The following is a 13,778-nucleotide window of genomic DNA, read 5'->3' as shown; positions in this document are numbered from 1 at the left end:
TTCTAGACCTGATAATAGGCATAGTGGAGAAGTGGGTGTACTTCTCTCCCAGGACTGCACTTACCAGGTCATTCCCCCTGTACTCTCTCTCTCATTCTTCTCTTTTGAGGTGCACACCATTAGACTTTTCCGGCCCTTTTCCCTGAGAGTCGCAGTCATCTATCAACCCCCTGGTTCACATCGATGCTTTCTTGACCACTTTTCTACCTGGCTTCCTTACTTTCTATCTTCTGACATTCCTGCCCTCATCATGCGCAACTTTAATATCCCTATTGACAAGCCACTTTCCCTATCGGCCTCTCAGTTTCTTTCCCTCTCAGCATTCTGACTCTCCAACCCACAAGGGTGGGAATACCCTGGACCCAGACTTCTCAAGACTTTGCCCAGTGTCACGCCTTAATAACACTCCCACCGAGCTCTCGGACCACAATCTTCTATCCTTTTCAATCACTAATACTCATTCTCCTCCTGACACCCCAACCTCGGTCATGTACAGAAACTTACGTGCCATCAACACCCAACAACTTACAGATTCTGTGGAGGAAGTCTAAAATTGATGCAAACTTCCAACATTATAAATTTGTTCTTAGAAGCTACTACTCCGCTCTTCACTCTGCTAAACAATCTTATTTTACCACTCTGATCTCTTCTCTATCCCATAACCCAAAACGTCTCTTTGATACCCTCAACTCCCTCCTCAAACCCAAAGTTCAGACACCCGTAACTAACCTCTGTGCTGAAGACCTAGCATCCTACTTCAAGGAAAAGATAGATACTATCCGTCAGGAGATCACCTCCCAGTACCCAAGTAGTGTTGATCCTATTACCTCTCGTACTTCCTCTTCTTCTCTCTCAGTATTTGAACCTGTAAAAGAGGAGGAAGTCTCCAGACTCCTCTCCTCCCACCACCTGCCCTAGTGACCCTATTCCCTCACACCTGGTCCAGTCTCTCTCTCCTGCTCTCACTACTTACCTAACTAAAATCTTCAACCTCTCCCTTTCCTCTGGCATCTTTCCCTCAACTTTCAAACACTCAGTCATCACTCCATTACTGAAAAAAACCCTCCCTAGACCCATCCTGTGCTGCCAATGATCAACCTGTCTCTAATCTTCCTTTTATCTTCAAACTGTTGGAATGCCTGGTCTATTCCTGCCTAACCTGCTACCTCTCTGACAACTCTCTCCTTGACCCCCTTCAGTCCGGTTTCCGTCCTCACCACTCTACCGAAAATGCCCTTACTAAAGTCTCTAATGATCTCCTCTCTGCCAAATCTAAAGGTGACCATTCTCTGCTCATCCTCCTGGATCTATCTGCAGCTTTTGACACTGTAGACCACCAGCTCCTCCTCTCCATGCTCTGATCTATCGGCCTCAAGGACTCTTGCTTTTTCTCCTATCTCTCTGACCGCTCCTTTAGCGTATCATTTGCTGGTTCCTCCTCATCTTCTCTTCCCCTTACAGTTGGGGTTCTTCAGGGATCAGTCGTGGGCCCTCTCCTTTTCTCACTTTACCCATCAGACAAATCATCAGCATATTCTCACAGTATGTGTACATGGCCTGAAAGTTATAGCAACAGTACCCATTTAAACCATATTCACCTAATTCTAGCCTGTCCCCTACTGTACTAGATATAAAGTGACTCTGTACCCACAATCAGTCCCCCCAAACCGCTTGTACCTTCGGATAGTTGCTTTTAATCAAAGATCTGTTCTGGGATCCGTTCGGCAGGTGATGCAGTTATTGTCCTGAAAAACTACTTTTAAACATGCAGCCCTGTGTCAAACTGGTGTGGCCTAGAGTGACTTTGCATTATGGTGCATTTACACAGACAGATTTATCTGACAGATTTTTGATGCCAAAGCCAGGAACAGACTATAAACAGGGAACGGGTCATAAAGGAAAGCCTGAGATTTCTCCTCTTTTCAAATCCATTCCTGGCTTTGGCTTCTAGAATCTGTCAGATAAATCTGCTTGTGTAAACGCACCATTAGGCTGGCACAACCTCTCTGTCCCTCCTCCTCATCAATAGGAATGTTCCAGCAAGATATTCTCCTATTCCTCACTTGTCTGAACACTGCACAGGTGCCTTAACGATCCAGCCCATGTCCCGTGTTATCACAGCTGATGAATAGGAGAATACTTGCCTGGGGCATTCCTAATGATGAGGAGGGTGGGGAGGAAGGACAGAGAGGTTGTGCCAGCCTAATGCACAGTCGCTCTAGGCAACGCCAGTTTGACACAGGGCTGCAAGTTTAAAAGTTGTTTTTCAGGACAAAAACTGCATCACCTGCCGAACGGACCCCAGGACAGATCATGGATTAAAAGCCACTATCCGATGGTACAAGCAGTTTGGAGGGGGACAGATTGTGGGTACAGAGTCGCTTTAACCCTTTGAGGACCAGGCCCAAAATGACCCAGTGGACCGCGCAAATTTTGATCTTAGTGTTTCCGTTTTTCCCTCCTCCCCTCCTAAGAGCTCTAGCACTCTCAGTTTTTTATCTACAGGCCATGTAAGTGCTTATTTGTTACAGGAATAGTTGTACTTTGTAATGGCGTCATTCATTTTCCCATAACATGTATGATGGAATCCCAAATATATTATTTATGAAGATATAAATTGATGAAATCGCAAAAAAGAATGCAATATGGTAACGTTTGGGGGGTTCCTGTGTCTACGTTATGCACTATATGGTAACAGCGACATGATACAATTATTCTATAGGTCAGTCCGAACACAACCATATGCAGGTTACACAGATTCTCTAATGTTATATATTTTTTTTAAATGAAATCCTTTTTTTTGGCAATTAATTATAAATAAAATGGGACTATTGTGACGCTTATAACGGTTTTATTTTTTCACCTACGGGGCTGTATGGGGTGTCATTTTTTCCGCCATGATCTCTAGTTTTTATTAATACCATATTTGTGAAGATCGGACGTTTTGATCACTTTTTATTAATTTTTTTATATATATAATGTAACATAAAATCGGTAATCTGCGCACTTTTTCCCCTCTTTTCGTGTACGCCGTTTACCGGTCACAATGACGCTTGTTATATTTTAATAGATCGGACAATTACGCACGCTACGGTATATTATATGTTTATCTATTTATTTATTTTTATATGTTTTATTTATATAATGGGAAAGGGGGGTGATTTCAACTTTTATTGGGGGAGGGGTTTTGGGGTAGTGTATTAGTGTTTTTAACTTTTTTTTTTTTACACATTTGAAGTCCCTTTGGGGGACTTGTACATAGATTAGTTTGATTTTTACACTGATGAATGCTATGCCATAGGCACAGCATTGATCAGTGTTATCGGCGCTCTGCTCATTGAGCCTGCCTGTGCAGGCTTAGAGTAGCAGAGCGCCGATCGGACCGCATGGAGACAGGTAAGAGACCTCCAGCAGTCCGTTATACCGATCGGGACCCCCGCAGTCACACTGCGGGGGTCCCGATCGGTAAGTGACAGGGGTCTCCCCCTGTCACTTACACTTAAACGCCGCGGTCGCGCCGTGATCGCGGCGTTTAAGGGGTTAATGACACGCGGCAGCGCGATCGCTGCAGCGTGTCATTGCCGGTGAGGTCCCGGCTGCTCACTGCAGCCGGCCCCCACCTCCTATGAAGCGCGCCCCGCTCCGGAGCGCGCTTCATAGCGGGAATAACACCCGTGACGTAAGGTTACGTCATGGGTCGTCTGGGGACAGACTTCCATGACGTAACCCTACGTCCAGGGTCGTCTAGGGGTTAAGGATGAGCATGATATTTGCAGTGTATGGCTATGTTCACACAGTGTTCTTTTTAAGTAAAGAACGGACGCTGATTGCAATTGCTTCAGCGTCCGTTCTTTACTGCAGGGGCAGCATTGCATTGAAGTCAATGCAATGCTGCCCGCTGTGTTCTCACATCGTTATACTAGCGCCCCATCTTTAGAACGGGCGTTAGAATAATGTGCCTGTCAATTATTTCCAGACGCTGTTCACTGAACAGCGTCCGGAAACATCAGCTGTTCACACAACGCAATGTGCAGCGCGACCGCACATTGCATTGGAGTGAATGGCTAAATGATTTGCGGGCACAGCTGCCAGTGCCCGCAAATCAATTGTGAAAAAAAAAAACGTGCCTGCAACCGATACGGAGGTATCGGCTGCAGGAACGGGCTGAATGCAGCACGACGGCCAGCTGTTTAACAGCGTCCGTTGAATCATCCCTTACCTGGAAACTAACAATTTATTCCATGCATGTCTTTACCCTTTCTGTCTCCTTTCCTTAGTTTTGAGCATGCTGCTTTCTGTTAAAAATAGAAATATGTATCTGACCTGTTCAGTCCATCTCTACTTTAACCCCCTCCTCCCCTTCCCTTCCAAGACGACTGATGTAAACAAGTCCCTATCTGCAACTCTGTAGCAGCTTTGTAATGCTGGGAGGATTTATAACAGCGAGTTCATCAGCAACTTGACCTTTAATTAACCCTTCCAGCATTACAAAGAAGCTACAAAGTTGCAGATAAAGGACGTGTTTACATAAGCCTTCTCGGAAAGGAGGGGGAGAAGAGGAGAGGGAGACGAGAGAGACGTTCATACACAGTTTTTTGTGTCTTCAGCAGAAAGCAGCATGCTAAGAACTGGGAGAAGGAGACTGAAAAGATAACCCGTGCTCCTGTCACTGTCCAGTTGGGACCCCGAAATGTTATTGCAGTGGTCCTTATCATTTTAACTGACTGTCAGAAGTCTTTTACTTTCCTCTGTGCAGTCAGCTTGGTGATCTTTTGATAAAAGTCTGTAACAGGCAGGCTCTATGTCAGGATTGCCGATAACATTGACAACTATGCTATGGTATAGCATCGCCCAGTGTAAGTAATGTAATGCATGCATGTACCGTGAACAGCATAAGTGAAAAGAGGAAAAAACGCCAGGAGTGCAAATTTTTTGTCACAATATCAGAAAAAAAAAAAAAGAAAATGAAAAATATAAAGAAATTAAAATACAGTATATGATATTAATAAAAACAGGAGATTGTGGTGCAAAAAACTGATGCTCCAATCAACCCTGTAGGTGAAAATAAAATCAAAGCATTCTTGCTCCTAAAAGGCGAGGAGCAAAACACAAAATAAAAAATTGGCTCTGTCATAAGGGCAAAAATCCACTTTGTCATTAAGGGGTTAAAGGTTGGAAGATACTGTACTATACATGTATATGTGTAACTAAAAAGGAACTCCATTCTTGCCTTGTACTGTACATGGATAAGCTCTGTGGTAATATACAAGAACTCAATTAGTGCATTTTCACATAGTGAGCTAGCAAGGAGAATAAAGGGGTAAAGGGGTACACTACTAGATAACTTTTAGGCTGGGTTCATACTGACGTTTTGCTCTCCTCCACAGTTCCGTTTAGCTGTTTCGTTTTAAACAACATAAACGGAATCTGACGTATCCATCCAACACTCCATTAATTTCTATGTATTTTTATTGTGCTTCGTTTGTCATATTTGAGCTTCGTGTGCATGCATTCTGTCAGGGTTCCGTGCATGCAGCTTTTTTCCCTCCGTTTGAAAAAACGGAACCCAAACAGAAAGTGCACTTCTGTTTTGTTTTGTTTTTTTACATTATAGTCAATGAGGACAGATCTAAACAGAAGGTATTTCCATTTACATCCGTTTGAGAGTTAACAGTTTTCATCAGTTATTATACAGAGCATGCGCAGAAGTGTAAGTGAGAAACCAAAGGAAAAAAAATAAACTAATATGAAAACGGATGCTGACTGATGCAAACTGATGGACAAAATTCTGTTTTTTAAAACCAAAATGCAAACGGACAATGAAAAAAGGTGAACATTTTGCAATCAGTTTGCATCAGACTTTATAATTTTTTTGCTTATCCATCCAATTAATATGGACGGATTACGTTAGCAAATAAGAACAACGTTAGTGTGAACCCAGCCTTACACAGACACTTAAATACTATTACTTAAAAAATGTGCCTGGATCTAGAGAGGGAGGCAAAAACTAAAAGTATCACTGATAGACACAATGAACCTTTTCAGAAGGAATTATTATAGTGCTTCAAAAAGCACTATATTGTAATCCGTATTCTTCCTCTTCTTCCGTTTCTTCTTCTTCCAGCTATTCTTGTGAGCGTAATACAGCCCGAACTGCTTTGCGCACAGACTCAGTTTAAACTGCGTTTCGAAGCCCTCAGCGGTGTGAGGTGTGGTATCTTTTTTTTCCGTTTGGATCAGATTTGACGTTTAAGAAATTTACGTTTAAAGACCCCTAATTTCCCTTAGAAAATAATGGCCCAAAGGAAATAATGACCACACTCTAAACTCTGACAGCCAATCACAGCACATATGCAAATAGCTGAAATATAGTAGCCAATAGAAATTCTAAGGTCTTGTCAGGCAATGCATCACAACATCCACAGTCACATGTCCACTATTGGCCAATAGAAGATGTAGAAGATGGAAGGTCCTAAACTATTTTGTCTCACTGACATGAGTAAGATTTTCATGGTAACCGAGCAATGATCTTTACCATTATAAGTAGCAGAGTTCTGTCAGTAAAAAGCAGAGCTGAGGCAGCCATGTAGCAGGGCCTGTACCCAAGCCGCTCTGAAAGGGACCCATGTCGCTCCAAAAGGTATGGGACCCATTTCGCTCAATGTATCCCTTTAAGAGCGACCTGGGTCCATTTAAAAGCGACCTGGGTCCATTTAAAAGCGACCTGGGTCCCTTTAAGAGCGTTTAACACCTAAAGGGACCCAGGTCGCTCTTAAGGGGAGCCAAGTCGCTCTTAAAGTGAGCCAAGTCGCTCTTAAGGGGATGGCACCCAGGGTTAAAGTTTCTCATAAATGGAAGTCACTGGTAAAGGGGCGCTCTGGAAGTCACTGGTAAAGGGGAGCTCTTTTCAAGCACTATGTATTTCCCTGGAAATGCAAATCTAGTTACAGTACTTCTGTCATTTGGAAATTCCTACACTTGGGAAGAAACAGAATCTTTTGCATAATAAAAAATAGGTACACTTGTGAGAGAATGCTTAACATATAACACTATAGGAAATGTGATTTCTTTTTTGTAAACTGCCAGGGAAAAAAATATCCAAAATGACTACTACAAGTAACAATTTGTTTTCCAAACTTATCTGCTCTAGAGCTATGATCTGTAAATGCTAAATTGCCCGAGAACTTCCATGTACAATCCTCTAAATTTGTTTTGTAGATAATCTCTTCAGTTTCAGTTGTAGTATAGTGGCAACATAATGACATGTCAGTAAAAATTACCCTTATCCTCGTGGAATTTACAAATCTTTTTTCTTTTAAAGAACTTAAAGAGTTCTCATCATCTTACAAAGCTATGACATGTTACTAGGATATGCCATGTCACTTGAAAACAAGTTGAATTAAATACCCTCCTAATCCAAAGAAGGGCTGTTTTTCTATGGCTAATTTAGCAAAAAAAAAAAAAAAAAAATCACTCCTCCTGGGGTTCTACAGCAATTTCTGCTAAGTGGTTTACCAAGGTGCTGTCATGAGAATAAATAGTAAAATCAATTGAAGTGACTCTGTACCTACAATTTGACCGCCCCAAACTGTTTGTACCGTCAGATAGCTGCTTATAATTCAAGATCTGTTCTGGGGTCTGTTCGCCAGATGATGCAGTTATTGTCCAAAAAAAAAACTTTTAAATTTGCAGCCCTGTGTCAAATTGCCGTGGCCTAGAGTGTGTGTGCCCTAGGATTGTGACACCCCTCCATCCCGCCCTCCTCACCATTAGGAATGCCCTGGGCAGGTATTCTCCTATTCATCACCTGTGTGAATACTGCACATGGACCTAAACGATCCAGAACATGTGCAGTGTTCAGACAGGTGATGAATAGTTAAAATCCTGCCCAGGGTATTCCTAAAGATAAGGAGAGCAGGTAGGAGGGACGGAGAGGGGGTGCAAGGTTTGGGCGCACACACTCTAAGGCTGGGTTCACACTATGTATATTTCAGTCAGTATTGTGGTCCTCATATTTGAACCAAAACCAGGAGTGGATTAAAAACACAGAAAGGATCTGTTCACACAATGTTGAAATTGAGTGGATGGCCGCCATATAACAGTAAATAACTGCCATTATTTCAATACAACAGCCGTTGTTTTAAAATAACAGCAAATATTTGCCATTAAATGGCGGCCATCCACTCAATTTCAACATTGTGTGAAGAGAGCCTTTCTCGTTTTCAATCCACTCCTGGTTTTGGTTGCAATATGAGGACCACAATACTGACTGAAATATACGTAGTGTGAACCCAGCCTAATGTTGCGTTTACATGGAGCGATAATTTGCCCGATCGTACGATTAACAATTTCGAAGTAACATTTTTTTTTTTTTTTATAACAAATCAGCATTTAGACGTAACTATATATCGCATGGAAAAATCGTTTTGCGATCGCTTAAGCCTATCTCGCACATGGTTTAAATCGGTGAACGACTTTACACGGAACGATCTGCAAATTTTTTTGCGAACAACCAACGACGATTTGACAACATGTTCAAAGATCAAAATAAACGATTTCTCGCTCGTCGCTTGATCGTTTGCTGCTTTTTTTTTTTTTATTAATACAATGTTAGGGCATGTTCACATGTAGTAAAACTTGTTACTGATGATTATCCTGGCTGGTATTGCAGTGCCGGCTGGATGATCTTTACTACCAATGAATTCAGATACGGACGCAACAGTGTGCGCCCGCATCAGATTTCCCAGCTGCACACAATGAAGCGTGCGGCCAAGACTACTCCCAAAAACTTTGAAACTTTGTACCTTCTACCTGGTGACTACCTTCTTCTAAAAGGCCATGTTTTCTAGGGCTATGACCCATATGTAGTTTTTGTAGTCAGAACTCTCATCAATTACATCACACTTTGTAAATACACCTGACCCTCACACCAGTTCTACAAAGGTCCTATCCATGTGTGTCTAGGTGTGGGTACTACCACTCCTGGCCACCGTGACGAGTTGCCCCCAAACACCAGAGCTCCAACCAAACAGTGGGAAGTTATAATGTGGGTGGTTCAGATAGCTGCCATGCAAACCTGATCTCCACATCTGATCTCACTGCAGCTGCAGATCACTTGTCGCCTATCAGGTAATGTGCAGCTCCCGGGTAAGAACAATTATCAATTGTGCATGGGCCTTCAAGGCACACGCTCAATTGAAAGGATGCTGAAAGGTGGCTGGGACTCCTAATGCAGGACACATCTGTTACACACACTGTCTGTGCCTGAAGACAGAAGAGGACACATGTACTAGGAGAGCTTCATCAATGGGGAGCGTGTGGGAGGAGAGTTCTATTATTTGTATCTTTTTATCACCTTCAGGTGAGTTACACAGGGGGCCATGGACTAAGGGTTAAAGGGGTGCTCCAGTGTGGGGGCACTTTTTTGGGGGGACCGGGGAGGAGGTGGCTGAAATAAAAGATGTCCACTTACCTCCCCGGTTCCAGCGGTGGGTCCTGCATCACGGCGCTCCGGCGCCCGGCCGTTTACTGGTGTCTGACGCCGCCTGAGACGCTACGTCTCAGGGCCACTCAGCCACTCAGTGAAGGAGGTGGGATCCGTTTGAAGTCCGCTCGGATACATAAGAGCTGTGCTTAAAACTATTAAATCAGAACTATCAAATTAGTGCCAGGTCAGGGGCCATAAAACTATTCTCATAACACCTCCTGGCATTACTCCTGCAACACCTCTTGGCATTACCCTTACAACACCTCCTAACATTACTCCTACATCACCGTCTAGCATTATTCTTGCAACACCTCCTGGCATGGCTTCTGCTATAAACTAAAGACATGGCCCATATTATATGTTGGAATACATTTTTATACTCACGTATATCCACCATGGGTAAACCACTGTTTTCTATAAATCCTAATAACAGGAGGGGGTGGCCCTGATCTAGACCCTTTCTATTAGCTCAGACATACATGCAGTACTGCAGCCAGCACAGGGGAAGACTGAATTACTGACTGTTACTAGATTTTTAACAGTATTATTATTCCGTATAACACTGGTATATTGTATGGAATGATTTTTTTTTTTTTTTTTTTAATTAAAGCTAAGCCCTCCACTTGTTCCCTGCATGTTTATTGGCTAATTAAAGCTGCCATACATGCAAGGAGGAGACTATCATCTTCACTCGAGCACCATGTGGTACTCGGTTTGAGTATTGAGTGCCCTGCTACTCAAGCAAACAGTAAGCTTGATCAAACATGTTCACTCATCTTTAGATAATATTCTGTTCTGAATTTTGAATATAATGAAATGTAAATGTTCTGAATTTTTGCACAAATGTTTTTTTTTTTTTTTTTTTTTTTACAAAAAAGTAAAGTGTATCAAAGTATACCATAAACATAAAGATGAATATGTCATGAAAAATCAATCCCGCGATATTTAAAAGCACCGCAGAGTTATCACTACATAAAGAGAGACAGGTCAGATTTGAAAATAGGCCACAGGCATTAAGGCCAAAACAGGCTGAAGAGTCAAGGGGTTAAAGCAAATGTAGCACCTGGTACATTGCTATGGGCTTTTTCCATTAAAAGACCAGTGTGAGAATGTCAGTGGCCTGTTTATTTTAACCACTGCCTGGTTTCCGTGCAGATCGGCAGTCTATTTCTGAGCACCGGCCAGGCATGAAGCATTAGAGGCAGGCCTGCTGGCCCATAGTGTGACTTAACCTGCTCCCTTATCCTCTCAAAAGAAAAAAAGCATATGCACAAAAAATGGTAGCACATCACAAAAATCTTTATTATAACACTGACATAGATACAAAGTACCACATGAATGTACAGGAGTAGTAAAATGAGGGAGACAACACCCCAAATACTGCTCTACATTAAAAACACTAAAATGTCACCATAAGTCCTGCTGGTGTTCCAGCCAGGACTAATCTACCACTCTGACTCTGGACTGTATGTACAATAACAAAAATCCAACATCTCTACCTAGACAGAGACCCGGTAAAACAAAATATAACCACAAATAATGGAGAATAGGAAAAAAAGAAAATTGGAAAAGATCACCATATACAGTCTAACAGAATGAGAGTCAGATGGGATAAGGAATCACCCCACACGTTCCGCCGTCTAGCGGCTTCCTCAGGGATGAACCTGCTCCCTTGTAACACAGCTTCACTAGAATCAATGGAGCCGCATCACAGAGGAGAGGGGAGACCATCAAGCTGAGGCCGAAAGGCCTGCCTCTAGTGCTTCGTGGCCAGCCGGTGCTCGGGAAAAGACTGCCGCTGTGCACGGGGGGGACTGGGCTGTGGTTCAAAAAATTGGCCGCACCACTGGCACTGGTCTGTTAATTTAAAAAGCCCATAGCAATATACCTGGTTGTATATTCGATCTGAAGAGGACCTGTATACCAACCCCACCAAAAAAGATGTTACTATCATTAACCCCTTCATGCCATTGATGCCCAGATGTCCGGGTCAAATTAAAGTGACTGTACCACCAGGCCCAGGCTGAAGCACTGGAGGCGGGCTGACCCACGCTTAGTGGGAGGAAACCCTAGCCCCTCCATAATAGGGTTCCATTGATTCTAATGAAGTCACGTCATGGAGGGGCTGGGGTTTCTTCCCACTAGGGGTGGGTTGGGCCTAGGCCTGGTGGTACAGTCACTTTAATGCAATGTTCCTCCCCACCTTCTAGGAGCCTTAGGGCTTTTATTTTTCCACCTACAGGGCTGGTTGAGGTGTCATTTTTTGCGCCATGATCTCTAGTTTTTATTAATATCATATTGATGTAACAGAAAAATTTTAATTGCTTTTTATAATTTTTTTTTCTGATATATAATTTTAAAAAATTCAAAATCAGCAATTTGGGTGTGGGGGGGGGGGGGAGGGGGAGGGAAGGGTTGGATTTGGATACACTTGGCTACCATTGAGTGCACATGGAATAGTGGAGTCAGACATCCTAACAGTGCAGGCACAGAAATGTATATAAAGTTGTCTCTGCCCTGTATTCTTTGGTCAGTTTCAGCCTCCTGTTAACACCCTAAACAACTTAACCTTTGCAATCCTGCTGGTGTGTACTGTGCATATAATCAAGCGATAAACTATACTGGTACACAGTGATATTTTGGATATGTGGAACGAATCATCTGTGTTTCAATGATTTCTTATGGGAAAATTTGAGAGCAGACTCTATCCATAGATGGCTAATCTGACAGGACAAAGGTAAGTGGATTACCCCCACCCTTCGGCACAAGCTTGTTCTGTCACCGAGTACCTAAAACGCAGCAATCGCTATAGACTGTGGTGTTTAAGGGGTTAATGACAAGCAGCTGCGGGATCGCAGCTGCTTGTCATTACCTCCGACCCCCGGACACACTGATGTGTGCAGGACCTCTCTCACTGCAGTGGTCCCGCACACATCTACAGCCCCTTCAGTCAGGAACAGATATAAACATTCCTACTTCACGGGTTATGTGCAGTAGGAACATATATATATACGGATTGCTGACGTGATGGTGTTAAATAGCTTAGGGTGCCCTGAATAAACACATTTTTATGGTTTCTTGATACACCCTTCCATTGTTTGGTCCAGGGGTATAAATTAAGCATAAATGCCCCTCATGCACGCTTCCTGACTATAATCTCACCCATCACATATTTGCTCCCATTATTAAAATTTATTTTATGTCTATCTGACTAATAACTAAATTGTAGATAAATTATATATTACCTACATATCGGAGATATATCTGGTCTACTAACATACGCCCCACATCCTATGCCATACTTACATGCCTAGTTTTTCAGGTCATATTACATACCTGCAAGCAAACTATTCACTGGTAAAGCAGGACTAGTTTCTTCAGTTTTTGAAACTACAGCCTGTTCCAGCACTTTTATGGATTATTTCTACAGAGGTGAAAAGTTGGAACCATAAAGTTCAAGCCCAAAAAAATCCCAAAGCTTTGTACTGCCTTTCTCAATATTTTCTTTTTAAAGGGGTTGTTCAACTATCAACAAAAAAAAAAAAAAATAGCTGGTGTTGTGTCTTATCTAACTATCCCTGCCAAGTTTCGCTGCTATATGGTCTTTTTTTCTCGTCACTTCCTGTTTCATACTGTGTTTGCCTGTGAGGTCTAAAACTACTGAGGCCAGAATTCCTTGTATGCAAGCCAGCCCCCTCAGTAGCGCCCACTGCTGCTAAGCCAGCCCCCTCAGTAGCGCCCACTGCTGCTAAGCCAGCCCCCTCAGTAGCGCCCACTGCTGCTAAGCCAGCCCCCTCAGTAGCGCCCACTGCTGCTAAGCCAGCCCCCTCAGTAGCGCCCACTGCTGCTAAGCCAGCCCCCTCAGTAGCGCCCACTGCTGCTAAGCCAGCCCCCTCAGTAGCGCCCACTGCTGCTAAGCCAGCCCCCTCAGTAGCGCCCACTGCTGCTAAGCCAGCCCCCTCAGTAAAACCCACTGCTGCTAAAACAGCCCCCTCAGTAAAACCCACTGATGTTAAGACAGCCCACTCCCCACCTTCTCATCTCAATGAGGCCAATAAGATCAGCCCAGGATATCACATCACACAACCCAACAGACACCCCACAGCCCCTCCTGCATCCGCCTGCAAAGGGAATGTAACTATCACACAGTCACTTATCAGCACCTGGGAAAGCTGGGTGCCTGCCTGAATCAAACTGAAGGGCATTATTCCTGCACAGGCTTTCATCGCAGCTGGATAATTGTGATGTTATAACAACATGGAAACAGAGACAGAAAGAGATATACAGAGAT

Source organism: Dendropsophus ebraccatus, chromosome 2, assembly GCF_027789765.1.
Source record: "Dendropsophus ebraccatus isolate aDenEbr1 chromosome 2, aDenEbr1.pat, whole genome shotgun sequence".
Classification (NCBI taxonomy): domain Eukaryota; kingdom Metazoa; phylum Chordata; class Amphibia; order Anura; family Hylidae; genus Dendropsophus; species Dendropsophus ebraccatus.
The sequence above is the reverse complement of the archived record's forward strand: the minus strand, read 5'-3'. Positions refer to the sequence as shown.